General features: G+C 35.9%; 1 non-coding gene across 1 annotated transcript; it reads left to right on the top strand.

Annotated features, from left to right (window-relative positions):
• Nucleotides 1-14,968: 14,968 nt before the first annotated feature.
• On the top strand, nucleotides 14,969-15,076 carry LOC128282085 (small nucleolar RNA R71). The gene has a single exon (XR_008272365.1). It is a non-coding gene; the product is annotated as a small nucleolar RNA R71 (small nucleolar RNA).
• Nucleotides 15,077-20,829: the final 5,753 nt, after the last annotated feature.

Here is a 20,829-nt window from a genome sequence, read left to right as displayed (position 1 = left end):
CAACCCCAACAATTACACATTTCACAATTAAATCCCTAATTGGACATTTTACCAAAAATCACTTAACAAATGTTGTTTATCTAACAACAAGCATGCATTTTCTATCATTAGACATTAAAACAAAAAAAAAGAAAAAATCATTTTGGTTATGTCTTTCGAAGAAGATGAACACAAAATACATATTTTGTTTTATTTAATTTACATTTTAATTACCAATTACCAAATTAACCTTAATAATAAACCATTAAAACTACATAATGCATGCCCATAAATGTCCACTCATATTAACAATAGTATATTTACCACATAAGGACATCCACTATTTAATTTCAGAGTCATTTAATATCTTTAGCTATTAGAACACAAGTTTGACACTTTATGCGATTTAGCCCTTTTTATCAAATTAAACACTCAAACGATAAAATTTCTTAAAGAATTTTTCACACAATCATTCTTTCATACTGTAAACATTAAAATAATAATAAAGTAATTATTTTGACTCTGGATTTGTGATCCCGAAACCACTGTTCTGATTTGACTAAAAACGAGATGTTACAACTCTCCCCCTTAGGGATTTTCGTCCCCGAAAATCTTACCAGAAAAGAGGTTAGGGTACTGTTTTCTCATAGCTTCCTCAGGTTCCTATGTGGTTTCTTCAACCCTATGACGTTGCCATAAAACTTTCACCAAATCTATGGGTTTATTTCTCAATTCTTTAACCTCTCGAGCTAAAATTATGATCGATTCTTCGTTATACATCATATTGGCTGAATTTCTATCCCAGACGGAGAAATGATATGCGACGGATTTGATCGATACCTTCATAACATTGATATATGAAACATGTTGTGAATCTTTTCTAATTCTGACAGTAATGCTAGCTGATATGTCGCTGGTCCTATTCTTTCGATAATCTCATACGACCTGATGAATTGCGGACTTAGTTTGCCTTTACGACCAAAACGAATGATTTTCTTCCATAGAGATAGTTTCAAAAATACTTTGTCACTAATCTAAAATTCAATGTCTTTACATTTCAAATCCGCATACAATTTTTGTATATTTGAAGCTGCTTTTAGACTATCGCGAATTACTTTCACTTTCTCTTTAGTCTCTCTCATCAAATCAACCTCTGAATCTTTTTCTCACTAAGCTTAGTCCAGTACGATGGAGTTCGACATTTACAACCATACAGAGCTTCATATAGTGCCATCTTTATACTCGATTGAAAATTGTTGTTATACGTAAATTCAACCAACGGCAAATATTCCTCCCAATTGCCTTCAAATTCTAAAACATAACAACGGAGCATATCTTCAAGAATCTGAATTACTCTTTCAAACTGACCATCGGTTTGCGGATAAAATGTGGTGCTAAAATTCAACAGCAGACCCAAAGGTTTTTGCAATTTCCTCCAAAATTGCAATGTAAACCTTGGATCTCTATCCGAATTAATAGAAACTGGTACCCCGTGCAAGCTAACGATCTCAAAAATATACAATTCAGCCAATTTATCAAGCGAATAGTCTACACATACCAGAATAAAATGTGCAAAATTTATTAGTCGATCAACGACAACCCAAATAGCATCTTTCTTTTTCAGATACAGGGGTAATCCCGATACGAAATCCATCGTAACTCTATCCCATTTCCACTCTGGTATCATGACAGGCTGCAGTAATCCCGAAGGCACTTGATCTTTAGCTTTAAATTGAAGACAAATCAAGCATCTCGATAGAAACTCTGAAATGTCTTGTTTTTTTCCCGACCACCAATAAATCGTTTCAAGTCATTGTATATTTTTTTACTCCCCGGATGAATGGATAAAGAACCACTATGTGATCCACGTAGAATTTTCTGAATAAGCTCAGAATTCTTTAGTACACAAATTCTACCTTAGAACATTAAGCAATCATCGAATCCGATCTGAAAGTCTGAATCACTAGTTGACTCACATTTGTACTCTTTTTGGCTTGCAATTCATTGTCACACTTTTGAGCTTCACAAATCTACTGAAGAAATACCGGTCTAACTTTTAATTCTGCTAGAATCAAACCATCATCAGACAAAGTTAACTGTGTACTCATCACTCGCAAGGTACATAATGATTTTCTACTCAAAACATCCGCGACTATATTTGCTTTCCCCGAGTGATAATCGATCACTAACTCATAGTCTTTCAAAAGCTCGAGCCATCCCCGTTATCGCAAGTTCAAATCTTTCTGAGTCATAATGTACTGCAATCTCTTGTGATTAGTAAAGATATGGCACTGTTCACAGTACAAATGATGTCACCAAGTTTTCAATGCGAAACAATAGTGGCCAATTCTAAATCATGTGTCGATAAATCTTTTTATGCGGTTTCAACTGTCTGGAGGGATAAGCTATCACTTTTCCCTTTTGCATCAAAACACAACCTAAACTGTTCAATCCTGCGTTGCTGAAAATCTCAAATTCTTTGCCCGACTTAGGTTGAACCAAAATTAGTGCCTCAATTAACAATGTTTCATTTGTTCAAAACTCTGCTAACATTTTTCAGACCACTCAAAACTCTGTTCAAAACTCTATTGAAACAGTTGCTTATCTTTCAAGGTTTGTAGCACAATCCTCAAATGCTCAGCATGCTCAGACTCATCTCGTGAATAGATCAGAATGTCATCGATAAGCACAATAACAAATCTTTCTTAATACGATCTAAAAATTCGATTCATCAAATCCATAACAACTATAGGAGAATTAGTCAATTCGAAAGGCATAACAAGAAATTCATAATGCCCGTACCTTGTTTTGGAAATAGCCTTCGGCACATCCGAATCTTTTACTTGCAACTGATAATAACCAGACTGCAGATCAATCTTTGAAAACACTATTGCTCCTTTCAATTGATTGAACAAATCATCAATTCACAGAAAAGGATACTTGTTCTTTATTGTAACTTTGTTGAGCTGACGATAATCAATACAAAGTCTCATTGATCCGTCTTTCTTCTTTACGAACAACACTGATGCACCCTATGGCGAAAAACTAAGTTGTGCAAAACCTCTATCTGTTAACTCTTGCAACTGAGCTTTCAACTCTTTCAATTCTATCAGAGCCATTTTGTACGGAGATATAGATATCGATAATGTTCCCGATATTAATTCAATAGCAAACTCGACCTCTCTGATCGGTGGTAACCTCGGTAATTCTTCTGGAAACACATCCAGATTTTCATAGACTATTGGTATAGATTCAAATTTTGATTTAGACACTTTTGCATCTAAAATATAAGCAAGATAAGCTTCACAACATTTTCTCACACATCTCTGAGCTGACATAGATTAAATCATTACAGGCAATTCACTGAACTTATCTGATTCAATTCGAATGATTTCACTGTTCTGGCATTTCAATTCAATATCCTTTCATCTACAATTCACAACAGCATCATGCAACGTCAACCAATCCATATCCAGAATTACATCAAACTCATCAAACGGTAAAAGCATCAGATTTTCTGGAAAACAGTAACCCCGGATCATCAAAGGATAGTTCTTGCAAACATTATCAACTAAAACATATTTGCCTAAGGGGTTCGATACTTTAACCACAAACTCGGTAGAATCAACAAGTAAACCCTTACTAGACACCAAATTCATACAAATATATGAATGAGTCGGTCCAGGATCAATCAATACAATTACATTAGTGTCATAGAGAGAACTATACTGGTAATAACAATAGGTGATGATGCATATTCGCGAGCGCGAATAGCGTAAGCTCTAGCAAGTTCTCTGGCCTTGGATCTCATAGCGGAGTCCTCTGTCATTCCTCTACTACTAGTCACATTCCTCGCATTTCTCGGTGGCCTCCCTCTAGTGGCAGGATTACTCGGTCTCGCAATCTGGAACTTATTTTTCTCAGCTAACTTAAGGCAACCTCTAATGAAATGATCTTGCGAGCCACATTTAAAATAGACATCGTTATTCATCCAGTACTCACCAAAATGTCGTCAACCACACTATTGACATTCAGGCTTATTGTTTCTCACGTTGCTAAACTCGATACAGATGTAGCTTGAGTTTTAGGACTTGAGTATTGCTTCCCACGATCTCTGTTTGGATACCCGATTGAAGCATTCAAACGAGTATACAAATCTTTTGATTTCTTTGACGAAGACTAATACAGTTTATTCATCGATCTTTTTCTCGAATCTCTAGCCTTGAAATCTGCCTTTCTCTTTTCTTTGCCAAGTTCTTTAGATTTATAGGCTCTGTCAACTAGTACCATGAATTCTTTCAATTCTAGAATCCCGACTAGAAATCTAATATCCTCGTTCAACCCATCCTTGAACCTTTTACACATAATGGCCTTAGTTGAAACACATTCCTGAGCATACTTACTGAGTCTAACAAACTCTCACTCGTATTCGGTCACAGGCATACGGCCCAGTTTCAGTTCAAGAAACTCTTTGCCCTTCTGATCAATAAACTGTTGACTGATGTATTTTTTCTTGAATTCAGCTTGAAATAATTCTCATGTAACCTTTTCTCTCGGTACCACAGACACCAAACTATTCCACTATTGATACGTAGTGTCCCTCAGAAGTGATACGACACATTTTAAACACTCTGCCATTGTGCAAGAAAGTTCATCAAATACTCTGATAGTGTTTTCAAGTCAAAACTTGGATCTCTTGGGATCATGGTCAACATTAGCTGTAAACTCTTCAACTCCGTGTTTTCGAATCTTATCAACTGGCAGCTTATTCAATCGTAAACACCTTACACCTTGGGGGGCTACAGAAAGCGGTTGGGGATTAGGTAGGTGTGGAGGTTGTTGAGTAGCCGGATTTGTTCGAACAAACTCTGTAAACCACTCATTAGTCAATTAGAAGAAGGCTTCTTTAGCCTCTCCTCCCTGGCTACCCAATAAGGGTCTCGACTCTGATTACAATAATCTGTGAATAGAGGTAGGCGTATTACTTTCAACATCATCAACTACACCTCGATTGAGATCCATTTACTATACGAAAACACGATTCAAACTGTCAAGAGATATCACACTATCACAGGTTATATATGGCATGTATAGCTAGACTCTCACACACACTATGTTAGTCCAAGAATCGACTAAACCATAGCTCTGATACCAATAAATATAACACCCCTCACCCGTATTCAACGCCGAAATAGGGTTATGGAGCATTACCAAACTTATAGCACAGAAAATCATACATTTCACATACATTTCTCAAATTCAATAAATCATCATTCAAAATCATTCCCACGTCCCTAACACGAGAATACAAGTCCCAAAACATATATTTGGGGTGGTTTGGGACTAAACTGATAACTTAGGATACTTTTGAAACACTTAGAAAATCTTTTTACAAAATACAAGGGACGCACGCCTGTATTGCCCGACTGTATGTCTCACACAGCTAAAGACACGCCTCTGTCACAGGCCCTGTGGACATTCGAAATGAAAGCACACGAAAATGTCCCAGGCCATGTCTGACCCCGTGTAAAATCTCTAACTTGGGTCACACGGCCAACACACATGCCCGTGTGCCCTAAAAATGGCCACACACGCCCGTGTGCCAAGCTGTGTCAGACCTATACGGTATACTAACTTATGCCACACGGCCAAGACACACGTCCGTATGTTGGGCAGTGTGGACCATACTGACTTGATTTCAATTTCAACATGAGGGGACACACGGCCATGCAATCTGACCGTGTGTCACACACGGCCGAGACACACGCCCGATTTTCCACCCAATTTGCATATACCTGCATTAAACCAAATGGCATAATTCATGGCATTAAAATAGGCATTCTATTAACCTCATTCAAGCATATTTCATACCATTTCAACACCAACCATTTCAAAACACATCAATACCATAATATGACATTCCAATTCATATCAATTTTCACTATCTAAAATCATCAACGTGGTCATTTTCCAAACATTCATTATTTACCTAACTTTACCAACATACCAAACTTAAAATTATATCATCTGATATTCACTATGCTATTTATCAACAATCATCACAAAGCCATCCTCAAACACACATCATAAACCATGCACATATATATACATACACAATTAAACCAACCAAATTAAACCAACCCTCATGGCTATATACAAAACCAATCTTTAGACATTTATAAGCCAACTTAAATGGTTAAATTCACTATCAACACATATACTAAAATGACCATAATCCTATACATGCCATATACCTAACATACTTAAGTTCAAAAGTACCAAAGTGATAATTGGATAGTGTGATGAAGTCTCTGACGATACCCGAATCTGAGCTAGCTTTGTTCTCACTATAAAACACGAAAAATAAACACAGTAAGCTATAAAGCTTAGTAAGTTCGTATAGCACAAAAACTAAATTACCATATATGCACAACTTAAGCAAATAATGCATAACATAACATAGTTAACATTAAATCATCAACTTACCACATTTTCTTTCACAACTTAAGCAAATAATGCATAACATAACATAGTTAACATTAAATCATCAACTTACCATATTTTCTTTCACAACTTAAGCAAATAATGCATAACATAACATAGTTAACATTAAATCATCAACTTACCACATTTTCTTTCACAAAATATATAACTTTCATAATTTCCTCATTTCAACACTTGAAAGGTTCATGTATATACATGTACTACTTCGTCTCAACTTATAATTATTCACATCTTTAACATACCCATTGAACCATTCGAAATACTATCGGATACTCAAGAATCTCATACCCTAAGTGCCACATACATAGCCAAAGCTATCTCAATCTCATATCACATATAATGCTCAAACTAGAGCTATCAACGGGTCTGCTCACACAAGCTGGTGGTCATGACAAAGCTACAGGGTAGGATGTACAGACTAGCACCCAAATCACATAACCCCTAATGACATGTCATTTGTATCCTAATCTATTCCCAAGGTTCAACCGGGACTTTCTCACTTGTTGACTCATTGTTGAACATGTTTGTAGTGTCATATATACAATTTACGCAATATCAAAACATTAAGACACAAGTATAATAATGTTTAACACATACGAATCTACCTCGAATGCAAAAACAAAGAAACAAGTCGATTAATCCAAAACCTTGTTCTTTCCCCGATCTAAGCCTGTATTTTGCTTTTCTTGATCTATATAATATCAAATTTAGCTAATTTAATAATATATCCATTCAATTTAGTCCAAAATACACTTTAAAGCCACTTTACACTTTTACCCCTAATATTTCACATTTTTACAATTTAGTCCTTATTTCATAAAATCACAAATTCATGGAATTCAACCACAACCTATGCTAGCTTAATTTTAATTAGGTCCCTAGCAATCTATATTTTTCATTTATTTCACAATTTAACCCCAAAAATTACTCATTTCATAGTTAAATCCCTAATTGGACATTTTACCCAAAATAACTTAACAAATGTTGTTTATCTAACAACAAGCATGCATTTTCTATCATTAGACATTAAAACACACCAAAATTTATTAATGGCAAAACCCTAAACCTTTAACAATTTTGGAAAATAGTCCCTAGGCTAGCTAGATAAATTTCAATGATCACAAAAACATAAAAATCATCAAAAACATATAAAAAAATACTTACCTAATTGATGAAGATAAGAATGTGAAACCCTAGCCCTCTTTTTTTCAAGAAAACCAGTTTGGTTAGGTATTTTGAAGAAGATGAACACAAAATACATATTTTGTTTTATTTAATTTACATTTAAATTACCAATTAGCAAATTAACCTTATTAATAAACCATTAAAACTACATAATGCATGTCAATAAATGTCCAATCATATTAATAATGGTATATTTACCACATAAGGACCTCCACTATATAATTTCATAGTCATTTAATTCCTTTAGCTATTAGAACACAAGTTTTACACTTTACGCGTTTAGTTCTTTTTATCAAATTACACACTCAAACGAAAAATTTTATGAACAAAATTTTCACACAATCATTATTTCATGCTGTAAACATTTAAATAATAATAAAATAATTATTTTGACTTCAAATTTCTGGTCCCGAAACCACTGTTCTGGTTTGAATAAAAACGGGCTATTACATATACTCTTTTTTTGTTCTTTTTCTTTTTTTTTTCACGAGCATTTTACTATATGTACTACAATTGTTTTTGAGCATTTGATACTTCTTTTCAACTCGCCCAAAATTATTTTTAAAGAAGTTCTGAATAGTACTGAGTCTAGTGTTTAGGACAATTTCAAGATAATTAAGAGAAAAGTGATGGCTAAATGTTGCAAGGGTTCAAAAAAAATTAGGCTATATTTTCTCAAAGTTGGGTTTCAAGGGATAATTTTTTTCAAGGTTAGCTTGAAAGGATCAAACGGTCCAAACAAAAGTTTCCTAAATCATTTTCAACATTCCATGCTTCTTAGGATTTCGCCCCAAGAAACTACTAAGTCAATTCTAGAGACTTAAACTTTCATGCATGCCTAACTTTCTAAAGGAACCAAAAATTTTATGGTATGATTTGCATGCTTTATTTGTACCACCCCAAACCCGGCCAAAACGTTATGGCAGAATCTAGCGATGTCACATAAAAGTGCTTTCGAACATTAAGTCGTTGTTAGGACATTTTTGTCATCTTATATTATCTCTAAATCAAGTATTTGTTTTCAAAACATTACCCATTTATTTACAAGTCGTTATAATTTACGGAAGCTTTTAAAAAGGATTTGCCTAGTGGTGAGTGTTTTGAAAAAAACATTTGTAACTTTTGAAAACCGATGTTTCCCTACCACTAGCGATTACAAATTTTAAGCAACGATAAACAAATATCAAATTAAAGTACAAATCCATAAAAGCCTTATTACAATAAAAATACCCCAAATAATAATAGTACTTATAATCAAAATCAAATATAAAAATATATGCGATTGAGTGGCCACCTTTGAGTCCCTTGCTGCTCCGATCCACCTATGTCTGAGGATTACCTGCACAGTGAAACAAAATGGGTGAGTTTACGAAAACTCAGTGTGTAGTCCCCATGCACAAAAACAGATAGCATACAGATAATCACAGTCTAGCATAAGCCCTTTTTCAGTAGCAGTGTCAGTCCAGTTTGGGTCACATATATGCAATCACAAGATTCCTACCCAACTAGCCTTACACACGATCTCCGTCCAACCCGACACTTTATTTGGGGGATATAATCAACCCACCCAACCCTACACTCCAAGTAATGTCGAATGCGACACTATATAGTAATATGCAATTGAGCTCCATTAGATCAGGCTCGAGGCCTGTTAGTGCACTTCCTCTGCATAATATAACCCCTAACCCAATGCAATGCAATATACAACATGTCATGCCAAATCATAGTATTATACATCCATTCAGTACAATTTTAGCAATATGCCTCATATACAGCCATACAGATGTTTATATCAAACAAGGGTATAACAGTCATTTCAATTAATCAGGGGTTTAAATACACTTACTGACCCAACAGTAGGTTCACAGTCATCTCGGGCGACCCGTGCAACCTTAGTAGTTTAACATGAAAATGGGCCCATAAGCCCATGTCATTTGCCTATGTGGGCCCACACGCCCGTGTGACCCACAAGGCCAAAAAATGGCCTTAGCCATGTGGATCACACAGCCTGGCACAATAATCCCACACGCTAGTGTGGTTTACCCGTGTGGGGCCCACACGCCTGTGGGGCCCACTTGGTCGAATTCGGCATGGCTCATGAATCACACATGGCCTGTTTCATCGATCGCCGCCGTGTTGAACACGGCCTACCACCTGAGCGATGCATGCGCTCGTGTGGCGTCGACGATTCACATTTTCGGCTTTTTGCCGATTTCAGTTTGAGAGGTTGTGTTTACACACACCTGAGTACGAAAAGCGCACACACCGTTCTTGAGCACTCAAAACCTATATTCAATCATAACACACAATTAATCATATAACAACTAGATTAAAATGACACCTCAACAAAATACTTGTCCAAAGATCGATTGTCACTTGCCTTGATTGAATGACTGAGGCTTTGCATACTTAAGCCGTTGTACAAGACTGATCATTAGCTCCTTGGTGATTACCTACATTCCAACCGAATCCTATTAACCATTACTCACACAAACAGTTTGAACCAAACAAATATCCAACTTACCAAAAGTGTATAACCGTGCAAAGAATATGGGTCAATTGAAGACCAAAACTAAAAAGGAACAAGACCAAGGTAACCCCAATCCGACAGAGAGCAAAACTTAAAGATCAGTAGCAGCAAAGAAAGAAAGAGATGCACAATAAGGGAAGCAGAAGAAGAAAAAGAATCGGTAAAAGAGGGGGAAAGAACGACTGTCGTGGGAACTGACAAGGTCGAATAGAACAAAAGATATAGCAACCACACAACTAGCAATATTTGACAGAGGGTTTCGGGATGAACAAAATACAACCGAAACACTAGTGGTGGAAAGCAGAAAGTCAGCAGAAAAGGGAAGTATTTGGGAAAGCAAATGGCAGCCAAGGAAGGAAGTTTCGAGAAACAAACCAATTTCGGTAGAGAGAACTAGAAGGGTGAAAATTGGCAGGAAAGCAATCAAGATGAAAAGCAATACAATGACCAAAACCGAAAGAATTTAGAGAGGGAGAGGAAGAGTGTTCGGCCAAAAAAAATAAGAAAGGGATGTTTGCTAGAGGAGTAAAAGAAAACGACGTCAGAATAGAAGAAAAAGAAAGACATTCGTATGCACCCTCAACATTAATCGCCTCCAAGAAGTGAAAACAATCGACAGAAACAGTAATGGGGAGAAAGTACCATCCAAAATTGAAAACTTGAGAAACAATAGTTCAAGTTCGACACCAACTCTCCCACTATCTTCAAACTCCCATATTTTCCTCCTCAAATCCCTCAAAACCGTCCGCTCCTCTCTCAACCACCTAATTCCAATTCCACCACAACTCTTCAGTAGTTTGGTTTGACTAAAACACCCACATGGCACTAGCAGCAAAATAAAACACTCCACTGCGCATCCCAAGACTCGAACTCAAGTCCCCCAGCACTTTGCCACCCTACTTAACCACCAGACCAGCATGCCTATTCTGTCATGTTATAACCATATTTATTTATAGACCTATTGACTAGAGACAGGGGTTTATTCATTTAAAACAAAACTTTTGCACAAGCCAAGGTTTGAACCCAAGACTTCTTAGACTCTTCCCAAGACACTTAACCACTGGAGCAGACATGCAATTGTGTAACACAACGCACGAAAATAAATATCAAAGATTTTCTTGGAGTGTTACATTATTAAGAGTACATTTATGTCATAATTCAGCTAACATAGCAATTATTGAAATAATATAATTTTATTCGTACTAAAGTTTAGCATACCTAACAAAATTTCAAATTTTTGAACAAAATATACCCTAATCATAATTAAAAGAAAATTTTATTCTGAGAGGAAATAATTTCAATTTTTCGGTCCCCTCTACTTAAAATGAACAATGTCCTTATTGTTAGAAGTGAATAGATACTATACACTAGGTAGGATTCTAGAAAAGAGGAAGTGAGACAATTTGACTGCTTAAGTACCAAGCTCTCTCTAGATTCAATCCTAAACATGTATATATCTATTGTCACACTTTGTACTTCACAACTTGTTCATTTTTGTTTATGATTTCCACCTCTTGTTTTATTATGTGAAAAATAAAAATCCTAATAAAACCTAATTCTAAAACATTAAATAACCTAGGAAAGAAAATGAAATAAATTAAAGATCCCTCCTTTTTATTTATTTGTAGATCCCTTAGAATCTAACTCATCTTTTTCCTTCCTCGACATTGGAGTCCATTGTTTGAGCATAAAGTCTAGAAATTCAGGCACAAAAATAATTGGTTATGAAATATATATTATAAATGTATATCTAATTGAGTCATCCTGTATTTTTGAGTAACTCCAGTAATCTTGTTGCTGCAACTACATGTCTTGCAGCATAGCCATTATACCAAACTATTCACTTCGTGTAATGGTGCTTGATAAAGGGACTCTCAATGTCAAATTTAGGAAATCTGTTAAGGGTGGTTTCAGTTTTGGGCAAGTGGGTAAGTAGTTGAGGGTAAGGTTTAGAGTTGAAGAGGGTGGCAATTTTAAGGATACTTTAGGTGCGGTAGTTGGTAACTTCGAATGAAGGTGTTTGGGGTGGTGATTCAGGGAGTTAAAGGCTGCAACATTAAAGGGTTAAGTGACATGCACTTTTGGGCTACTTGGGAGTGGTGGTGGAGCAAGGTAAGAGCTATAGGTTTGTGCGAAAAAGGGTTGAATATTTCCCTTCTTAGTAGTGTCTTAAGCCCAATGGCAGCTCTTTTTTGGATCCTAAGCTCTTGTACTGAAAATAAACTAAAAAAAAACTCAAAGAAATTAGTGCTTGGGTTAAAATTTGACCCTTTATTTAACAAAACAAATACTTAAATTCTTTGGGCTACTTAGAAAAATATTTTTTTGAAAAATTACATTAAATTAAACTCTTAGGAAAGACTGGAGGGGTCACAGATGGTCCCGCTTAAGTCTCAATCTCCTAGATAGAGTTTTAATTAATGTAATGAACCAAACAAATTTTATCTAAGTCTACCATTCTATTCAAATGAAAAAAAATATAAATATAAAATAACGACAGAGAAAGTGAAGAGAACTCCCTCCATTTTATTCATGATCATCATTGACCATGGTGGTGTCAAATACCATTTGTTTTACCAACCATAACCATCTAGGAAGAAATCATATTTTTTCCCATCACATCTACCTAACATCTTATTAAGGAAAGAAAACTTGGAATGATCTTTCCTGGTAGCCTTGTTTAAGTGTTCCTATAATTCCTACAAATCATTCAATCCGTGACTCGAATATCTGCAATAATCCATCCGACACCCTTCTTGTTCTTTTCTAAAACAACAAATGACTCTTGTTCTTTATTCTTGGTGAACTCAACTGAAATCATGATAGGTAAAAACAGAGATAAACCTAAATAATCATATTTCAAATGAAGAGGCAAAGTTTTCAATTCCAATTCGACTGGCTCTTCAATGAACAGTTTTGGTTATGTGTACTCCCGAGATAATAAATCTAATGATTCCAGTGGAACTTCCTGATTGAATCCCCTCGTTTTAGCTCCTAACAAAGCCAAACATTCCTCGTCTTCATCATCACTTGGCAAATCCACTAGCAGAATACATTCTAGCAAATCATCTACAGAATTGAGCTCCTACTCTATAGGAGCCAGCGATTCCATATTGGAAATAGCAGAACAGTCTTCAACTATATCTGGGGATTTAGCAGTACCGAAGTCATTAAAAGTCACCTTGTCATCAAAAATTTCTTTAAACTGAGTATCTCGTTGCTGCTTCTGGAATTGTTGAGTATATGGCAATGGTGGAATCTTAACTTTAACTGGACAACTCCTCTGTGGATATTTTTCTTCATTTGACAAGGTTGTTAGATAATCAGAACTAACTGGTTTAGAGTTTACCTCATCAAGGATAACTGAACCTAAATTCTATGATATGAATTTCAACACTTAGTTGAACGTCCTCTTTGTCTTGAGCTACAACAGGCTCATCTTGAACCTCAACCACCTTGGGCTCTAATGTGTTTCCACTTGGCAAAGAGACTGCTTTGCAATGTTCTTTGCCCAATTTTTTTTGATTTTCTGTGTCGCTTGGCCAAATACCTTGGGGTTTATTTCGAAGTTCATTGGTTAGCTGACCCATTTAATTTTCCAGATTTCTTAAAGTGGTATCATTCTTCGATATGTATGCCTTCAGCAAATTCTCAAGATCACTTAAAGATTCAATTGGTGGGGGTTATTGCACTTGTTGAGAATATTCTGACGGATATTTTGGTTGAAATGGCATAACAGAGTCGCAATGATCCACCCATTGATTACTCCATGCAGAAATTGGATGATTCTGCCATGAAGAGTTGTAAAAATTTTATTGAGGACGATTCCAATTTTGATTTCCCATGTAACAATTTGACTCTTGATTCGATAGGCAATTTTCAAAGAAATGGCCATCTCCATAGTATTAGCAAGAAATATTCTTGAACTGGTTCAGCTATTGACATGACAGATTACCATTGAACCATTAACAATTATGTTCTTAAGCATAGAAGACATAGAGGATACATGGGCTTAGAGGTGATCATGGTAGGGCGGCTAGGGTTTGGGTAGGCCCAAATAAAATTTTAGGCTGTATACTAGGCAGGGCTGACTTCCTACCAAATATGGGCCTAAAATTTTTCCCAAGCCCGACCGAAATAAAATTACTAAGTTTGAGCCCGGCCAAACCCATATTAATTTTTTTCTTATTTCATTAAATAAAAAATTTAAAAATATAATAAATCAAATATATTTAAAACATAAAATAAATATTAAAACAAATAAAAATAATACTAAAACAATTTTTAAAACAATACACAAATTAACAATATAATAAAAATAGTTATATTAAAAATTTAAAATAATTAAAAATAAAATAAAATATATATTAATATATAATTGGTAGGGTAAAACATTAAAAACTCTTACGAGGCAGGCTGCTTTTTTAAGCAGGCCTCGTTTTTTGCCCAAGCCCATTTTTGGGCCTATATTTTACCCAAACCCTCCCATTTTTAGGCGGGCCTTGGTAGGGCAGGCCGCCAAACCATGATCAGCTCTACATGGGCTGCCAAAGAAGCAAGTGTGTCCGTTTCATGTACTCTTGCTGCTTGTCTTTTTGAGGCTGCTCAGTTTGTTGGCCACTAATTGTTATTGCTGGCAATTCTTTCAATAATCTCGTAAGCATCATTATAAGACTTAGAAAGAAGGGTTCCATTTTTCGAAACATCCACCATCATTCTAGTATTGATCTTAAGACCAATACAGAAAGTCTCTATTTGAACGCAACAAAGAATGTTGCGATAAGATCACTTTCATAATAACTCCTTGAACCACTCCCATGCCTCATATAAAGATTCTTCATCAAGTTGCTGAAATGAAGTGATTTCATTTCAGATATTGGTGATTACAGATGGAGGGAAATATATCATTAAGAAACATTCAACCAACTCTTTCCATGTAGTTATGGAACTAGATGGAAGGGAGTTCAACTACGCTCGTGCTCTATCTTGTAAGGAGTATGAAAATATTCTCAGTCTCAAGGCGTCCTCAGTCACCCCGACTAGTTTAAATGAGTCACTCACTTCCATGAATAGACGAAGATGAAGATGTGGATCTTCAGTAGGAATCCCACTAAATTGACCCATATTTTACAACATTTGGAACATGATTGGCTTCAACTCGAATTGTTGTGCCTCGATTTCGAGTCTTCTAATACTTGAATTGAGCTCAATGAATAGAGGAATGGCATAATGTTGAATGGCACAGTTTTTAAGATTGGCAACAATGATTGGATTGGGAGTATTATAAGCGAATGTTCCTCCTGGATTTTGGTTTGGATTTCCGAAATTCATATCTTCGGTCCTTCTTTGGTTCGCTTGTCTTCTCCTTTGTCAAAAAGTCCTTACAATTTCAAGGTTTACAGGAAGTAAGTCAGTAATTTGATCAATACTCATATACACCTAAAACAAACAAAAAAAATGGAATTAAAATTTAACAGAAAAAAAAAACCAAAATGCAAAATTAACAATTTCACAAATAATGTATTTTAAAACAGTCCCCGAGAACGGCGCCAAAAATTTGAAACGACGAAAATGTGCAAGTGTACAAAATTGCAACAAGTAATAAAGTGGCAAGTAAATGTCAAGTTATCGTACCCACAGGGACTGTGAAAAGAATTATTTATGAGTGCAATTTAAAACACTTTGGTGAAGAAAAATATTTTGATTTGAAGAGGTGATAAAAAACTAAAATTTTAACAAAGTAAATAAAATAAAATAAAGTTCCAATGCACGATTTCAAATGATGATTTTAATCAAGATGTCATAATTGTGTTAGATTAATTACATTTCTTAACTTAGAATTATTAAACTCATGTTTATGTTTTTACGAATAAATTCACGATAACTCGGTAATTTGCTAACTTATGAATATACTTACTTACCAAAATCCGTTTATCTCTTGACTATATCTATATGTCAACTAAACTGATTAAAAAGATTTTAATAAACAAATGTGTTAATGCACATACATACTTATGAAATTAAAATAATCTCTTGTACATATCTCTATGCCAATTCAAACAATTAATTCAATCTCATAAGCACATAAAAGATTACGTGAGGTAACAATATATAACTACCTTGAAACAATCTAATCACAATAATCTTGCAAGTTATGCGAGGAAAATGTATCGTTAGATACCGTTGCTAATTTAACCCTCTACTACCTTAGATGATTAAACATGCACTGATTAAGTATCGTGTCAATTAATTACAATTTCAATCCGTTTAAAAAATTAATTCATTAGTTACCTTACAATTGTAAGGCAAGAATAACTTAGTCATGATTTTACTTAATCAAACATCTTACAGAGGCCTATAACAACACAAACACAATTTTTGTAACACCCGCTTACCCGTACTCGAGACCGGGACCTGGTACAAGGCGTTACCAGACGTGTACTTGGACATTTTCAAAAAATACGGGTTAGAAAATTTCATTCCAATATAAAACCAATCGATGACATCTTAATGTACCTATTATGGGCCTACGAGGCCCTGAACATACTTTGAGTACGGTCCGAGACTAAACCAAGGACCTAAGAAAGTTCTTGAAAATTTTTCTAAGTTAAGCCTCACACGTCTGTGTGGAGGCAATGCACAAGCCCGTGAGCTTTGGGACATGCCCGTGTCCCCTACCTGTGTGGAATTAATTGATTTTATTTTCTATTTTGAAAGTATAGGGGTTTTCACACGGCCAAGCCCATGCCAGTGTCCCTGACCCGTGTCCTTCATACTGCCTAAACACGCCCGTGTGGTCACTCGTGTCCAAAAACTCAAGCATTTTGTTTCTGATGTCAGTAAGGGCACACGACCAAGACACACACCCGTATGCTAGGCCGTGCCCTGCACACGGTTGAGACACACTGCTGTGTCTCTGTCCATGTGTTTACTACCACGCATTTTGACTTAAAAATTTTAGGAGCAAGGGACACACGGATTACCACACGCTCATGGGGCAATCCGTGTGTCACACACGGCCTAGACACAAGCCCGTGTGTCTACCCGTGTGGACCTTGTTAGCCTATTTTCCAAGCCTTTGGTCACCCTCTAACATTCACTCTCACTTATAGACTCCAATGGTATTTAACATGGCCTAATTATACTCTTAAATGACCTTAATAAACCTCATTGTATGTAAACCTCATCTCATCGGTTTTACACATGCTAGGTTATTCCTTTTGTACTAAGGATTTCTATGCCTTATAACACTTTTAAGGTTGCCTCATTATTATAACTCATTGCCAGTTATGGTCTAGACATCCCATGTGATTTTGTCACATTACATGTGTAGAAATGTGATATATCATATTTCATCCTCACTAGCACAATTGAACACAAGCATGCATAAAATTTGTAGGTAATAACCTACATCAATATGAGCCAATTCCATGGCCACATACAAGTGAATATGTATACTTTTACTAGCCTTCGTATTGGATAATCAAATGATACATATAACAAAATGACAAAAGCCCCATACATGCCATTGAACAAAATAAGTGTATCTATATACCAAAGCTAGACAAGATGATAGTGTGTTGATTCTCCAACCGTCTCCCAATCTTCGCAAGTCCATGAGCTCTGTAAGACAGGGAAAAGAGAGGGTAAGCATTTATATGCTTAGTAAGCCCGAACAACTGCAAAGTAAACTTACCGATTAATTAGCATAGAACAATATTAGGCAATAAAACCAACAAGCATGGAATGGTTTCCCTATCATATACACTTAGTCAACAAGTTAGTCTCATAACAATGCACCATGTAAATTGTCTTAGATGAGCTCATCATCCAACAATTCCATTTTTACATCTCATGTTAATCCCGTTGAGTTTCTCAGAAATCTCGATGGATTTTCCATTTACTGTCAAGTCAGAAGAGCGATCGTCTCAAGTACGGACTCCCGCAAACCTCACATCTTATGGCGTGATTACCAGTCCAGGCTAAATCTCCCGCAATGTAAACTCATAGGGTGATATCGAGATTACCAGTCCAGGCTAAATCCCTTATAGCGACTAACACCCTTAATGAGCTCATATCTGAATTACCAGTCCAGGCTAAATTCAAACCCTAATCGGATTACCCGTCTGGGCTAAATCCACAGTGCACACATATTCTTCGGGAGGCTCGATCACTCAAGGAACAACCGTCTGGGCTAGATCCTTACTATATTTGAGATCAATAGATTACCGTCTGGGCTAAATCCTTTTCTGCAACACATGCAGGATCTCAAGTCATGTAAGCCATGGTTTATCCAATGAATCTCCCTTTTTGACCTCAACTGGGACATTTATTTTCATGTCATTATTATTAACACATTTCATGGATTTTCATGCCATCATTATAATCAGTTATCATGCATTCATAACACATGCAATTAAGCATAAGAGTTTACTTTAAGTTCTTCGAACTTACCTGGTACTCGTTTCAGTTTCTTGTTTCATTTACTCTGAAACCTTTCATTTTCCTCAATCGACCTATGAAATTTGTTCCTCGGGGTCTACAACAATCAAAATGAATCATTAATACCTCACATTCTTCTTTTCGAGTCTAAATTTTACCCTCAGACAAAATTGACCATTTTTCCCCTATCTTATGCATGAATTCTCTACATTATCCAAGCCTAGCCGAATGTTTTTCCCTCTTATGGCAACCCACATTTTCCATTATTTCACATTTCTACCACATATTTTACACCTTTTGCAAAAAGGTCCTTTTAGGGGTTTTTCATGAAAATCACCTAGAAAAATATGTTTAACACACATCCAACTTTCATATTCCTCTATAAAACATCAAAGCATAAACATGTCACACATGGTTCACTTTGCAAACGTGAACCCTAACTCAAAATATGGGTAGAAATGGATAGAGTAAGCTATTAGGATTTTAAAAATACGAATAATATTAAAAACGAGGCTTGAGAGCACTTACTATTAAGCTTGAAAATGTTGAAAACCCTAGCTATAGAGGGCTTGAGAAATTCAGCTAGATGAGGGAGAAGAATGGCTGAATTTTTCCTTCATTATCCCATTTTATTTCATTAATTAGCCAAATGACCAAAATGCCCTTGAGCCATTTCTTTCTAATTTTATCCATACATGTCCATTTTTGTCCAAAAACTTAGAAATTCAAAAAATTGCTCTTTAAAACCTTCTAATTAATAATCTAAATCAATTTTATACAAATTTCTTCTAGAGTCCAAGTTTTACAATTTATTCAATTTGGTCCTTAATTTCCAATTGGACACCTTACTCAGAGAATTTCTTCCTGAAACTTTAACACATGTACATTCTCATATTCTAGACCTTATAATAATCATAAATAAAACATTTCAAAGTCAGATTTGTGGTCCCAAAACCACTATTCCGACTAGGCCCTATTTTAGGATGTTACATTTCTCCCCCCTTAGGGACTTTTATCCTCGAAAGTCTTACCAGTAAACAGGTTTGGATATTGGCTCCTCATGGTTTCTTCAGGCTCCCATGTAGCCTCTTCCACACCATGTCGATGCCATAAAACTTTTACCAAGGCTATATTCTTATTCCTTAATTGTTTGACTTCTCGAGCAAAAATTTTGACCAGCTTTTCACCATAGGTCATGTCCAACCTAATTTCAATCTCCGTCGGTGAAATCACGTAAGAGGGGTCAGATCGATAATCACCTTAACATAGATACGTGGAACACATCATGAATCTTTTCCAGTTCTGGCGGCAATGTCAAACGATAGGCTAATGGTCTAACTCTTTTGGTGATCTTATATGGTCTGATGAATCGCGGACTCAGTTTGCCTTTCCGGCCAAATCTCAATATCTTTTTCCATGGAGATAATTTCAAGAATACTCTATCTCCAACTTGAAATTCAATCTCTTTTCTTTTCAGAACAGCATATGACTTTTGCCTATCCGATGCCACTTTTAAACAATCACGTATCACTTTAACCTTTCCTTCAGTTTCACTGATTAGATCAACTCTGTGAATCTGACCCTCCTTGAGTTCTATCCAATACAACAGGGTTTTTCACTTTCTGCAATACAAGGCTTCTTAAGGAGCCATCTTCAAACTTGTTTGAAAATTGTTGTTGTAAGCGAACTCTACCAATGGCAGGTATTTTTCCCAACTGCCCTGAAATTCAAGGATGCAACATCGCAACATATCCTTAAGGATCTGAACCATGCACTCAGACTGACCATCAGTCTGTGGATGAAAAGTTGTAGTAAAGCTCAACCTAATACCCAAATCTTCTTGTAACTTCTTCCAGAATCTCAAAGTGAATCTCAGGTCTCTGTATGAAATAATGGTTAGCGGTACCCCGTGTAATCTTACGATCTCAGATATATACAAGTCGGCCAACTTGTCAAGTGAATAATCTGTCCTTACCGAAATAAAATGAGTCGACTTTGTCAACCTATCGACCACAACCCATATAGCATCTTTCTTTTTTAGGGTCAATGGTAATCCTGTCACGAAGTCCATAGTGATTCTATCCCACTTCCATTCGGAAACAATCATAGGCTGTAGTAAACCTGAAGGTACTTGATGTTCAACTTTGACTTGTTAACATATCAAGCATTTCGATACAAATTTAGAGATG

Source organism: Gossypium arboreum, chromosome 1, assembly GCF_025698485.1.
Source record: "Gossypium arboreum isolate Shixiya-1 chromosome 1, ASM2569848v2, whole genome shotgun sequence".
NCBI lineage: Eukaryota > Viridiplantae > Streptophyta > Magnoliopsida > Malvales > Malvaceae > Gossypium > Gossypium arboreum.
The sequence above is the reverse complement of the archived record's forward strand: the minus strand, read 5'-3'. Positions and strand labels throughout refer to the sequence as shown.